Consider the following 3,529-nt stretch of genomic DNA (forward strand, 5'->3'; position numbering starts at 1 on the left):
TGTCTGCAAACTGGAGTAATGAGCAACATCTCTGTCACTGTGCAGTCGTCCCTGAAATTCTGGGAAAAGCATGTACTTTTTAAGTGGATTCTCTTAATATGACCAGATACCAAGCACACAGACTGCCTGCTGCTCCTGGGTTGAGGCACACACGCAGGAAGAATAAAAGATGTCTTGTATTCTCTAGCCCTATGCTGATATAAGTGATGATCATATAAGTGAAAAAAAAAAAATGTATATAGAAAGTTCTTTATGGTGATATTGAAAAAAAGAACATGACGAAATGGGTATATAGCTTACTGTACACATATTAAATATTCGACTGGCAGTGCCTGATTAGCTAATGTCTGTATTTTGAAAGGCTTTTCTCTCTGAATACCCATATCAATATATTGTACAACCAAGGCAGTGGATTGAGGAACCAAGGACTGCAAATTAAGGTTAGCATCACCAGCTAAAAATGAATGCCTCCAAATGGGCAGATGGACAGGAATTTGTTAGGTTGCTGCTTTGTGAATTTCTGCCAGAGCTAGAGATGCTCTGCTAGCATGTGCTGCCCACAGAGCAGCACAGGAGGTTGTAATCATCTGCTTTGGCTGGAGGAACTTTTCAGAAACTGCAACAACTGCTTATAATTAAGAAAGCTGCTTCCCATGAAGAGAGGAATAGCAGTAATCCAGAAGGCAGACAATTTTTAACTTAGTATAGGTCATTTGGAAAGCTATGCCAGTGCATAAATAACATTGTTTGGGCCGACCTTGACTGACACAGATTGTACCCCTGCATAAAAGTTGAGTGGCACAAAGCCAATCGTCCTGTTTTCTCATAGTGCAGACTTGATACAAAACCTGCAAGAACCAGCATTCTTTGTATCAGCCATGATTTCTGTGAAATAAAAGATCCCAGTAAAAAGGGACAACACAATGGGAGTTCACCTGATGATCCTCAAAGATTTTCACTAACTTTCATTTGCAAAAAGTTAACTACCAGGATGGAGCCAGAATGCAGCATTACTCAGAGTCACAGTTAAGCTGCACATTGGTCACCAGCATTGCATACTTCAAAATGCATTTGCAGAGGTCCTCTCATGTAGTGTACAATGTTATTCCCCACCTTTGCCTTTCAATCCTCCAGAACTATAGGCCCTGAACATGAGCACTGCTTTTTTCATCCTGTCTTTGCAAATTTCATCACGTTTCAGCAGGGACGCAGATACAAATATATACAGACATCCATGGGATTAAACTGAGTATTTTTAGTTCTGACAGTTATCCCAACGACAACATGGTCATATGACTTGCAACAGACCACGTAACAGAAATTCATTAAAGGATATTAGACTTTAAATACTGTCTTGCAAATAAACTTTTAAATTTTGGTAACAGGAAACCTATAGAACACCACAATTGTATTTGAATGCTATTAGAAAATAAAGGCATAATAAGATGCAGCCTGTGAAAGAGACATCCCATTCATTCCAGGAGCACATTAAAGAGATTATTTTGCAACCACTACAATGCTACATAAGTTCATCTGACCTTAGTACTGGTGAAATAAAGCAATTAAAAATCCAAATGAACACATACGAAAAGACAGAATTCCTTTAATAATTTATCTGGATGATACAGATTACCCGCATAACACTATTAATACAGTACATGATCTCTGTTCAATGTAAACAGTATACAGATAAAGTTGGAAATACATTGTGAACAACACTGGAATAACCCAGAGGATAGTTAAAAAAAAAAACAAACAATAATAGCTGTAACATTCTTGTATGGTGATACTTCGATCAGAAGTTGTCATTGGGAAATACATACCACAGTTAATTTATTTTTAATACCATTGTAGTCTTCTGGTTTGGCTTTTCGAAGTCTTAAGAATTTCTGTACGCAATTCCCTTGTTTGATGGATCAATATTGAAGAGAAAAAGAGCCCTTCAATCCTCAACAAAATATACAAGCACTGCCACTATCAGCTAAGGGAGAAGAGGCATTTTTTCATACTGAAGCAGGTTTTAAAAGTGTTTTAAATTAGGAAGCTTCAAGCTAATATTACACATTCATGCTGCTAAACCACTGCTGTGATTGAAAATGATCCTGCTCTCATGTGCATTTCCCTACATCAGCATGAGCATTTATGCAATCTGCAAAGCAAATCAAACTAATTAACCTGAATTAAAACTAATCTATCTGAGATAAATTCGTGTATTTAAGAAGCAAAAAAAGCTATTTCTGATCTGATTCATTCCCTTAAACAGTTCACTGGATATGAATGTTGATGACTGTCTATACAATGAGAGCAATTAGGTACAGCTAAACACATCTTCAGCCTCAGCTGAAACTACTCAAAATGAATGAATAGAGCTAAATGGCAGAGCCAAAATTCTGGTAAAGAATTAACATCACATAAACTCACGCTATTTATATTAGTCCAAACAAGATATACTTTGAGATCATAGTTTGGAGGGCACTTGTTAATAAGGCTTCCTAATCTAACAGACAATTCTTCTCCTACCCACACCAAATAAAAAAAGCTGGAAAAGTTTTAAGTCTGTCCAAAAGGAACCAAATGATTAAAAAAAAAAAAATCATAGATTGGTTTGAAATACTTTGCCTATTTCATTTCTTCAGCTTATGCTTCCAAAATCCCACATTTATGTCAGAATTCTGTGTGTCTTCAAAACTCTATAAGAGATGCCCACAGCAAAGGAGAACTACTGCACTTCAACTCTTGCTTGACATCATTTATGCATTTCAGAATGGCCATGCTTTCTCTCGCTATGAGCAGAACATGTTTCATGACTGAGCCTTTCCTCTAACTACTCAGATTTCTACTCTGGTTTTTTTCTAAACTCAATTCTGCTTTTGCCAATGAGAGAGATGAAGTCTTCAGAGCAGGTACACTCCTTGTTTCGATTACTTTTCAACACTCAATGCCCATCTCTTGGTTTGTCTCAATATCCATTCAGTCCATGCTAATGCCTTCCTGAAGAGCCAAACAGAATACATGAGAGAAAAAGGTTATGGCTTTATTCTGTAACCGAGGCTTGTTTTCAGGCTAAATACACTCAGTATCACACAGATGTTATTTAAATGGGCTGTACAGTTCATACTATCACTTTGGCGATCTTAAAGTTTGTTTGTGTCTATGAGGTAAATTTCATGGTGCAACACTTCTCCTCAATGCACAACTCTCTTTCTACCATGAAATGAAGGATCTTAGCTCTTTGTTCTTCTGCTTCACGTACTTTCTCCTTTGGCCCACGCATTCTCACAACGGAAACTGTGGAGATTCGGGTTCCTGGCACTACTAATTTGAACACTAATGAACAATTTATTAGCAGCTTATTTCCTTCCTGCATATCGCCAGCCTCACATACCCTCAAGCGAAAAGGCGGGAAACGGTACGTCCCCCGGCCCCCAACTCCCAGCTTTGCGCTTGCGCCACGCTCCCTGCGGCTGCCTCACTGCGCAGGCGCGCCGCCCTCCCGCGCTCTCCCTACAACGGGAAGCTAGAGGGGCCC

The sequence above is a fragment of the Meleagris gallopavo genome, chromosome 1 (genome assembly GCF_000146605.3).
Source record: "Meleagris gallopavo isolate NT-WF06-2002-E0010 breed Aviagen turkey brand Nicholas breeding stock chromosome 1, Turkey_5.1, whole genome shotgun sequence".
Taxonomy (NCBI): Eukaryota; Metazoa; Chordata; class Aves; order Galliformes; family Phasianidae; genus Meleagris; species Meleagris gallopavo.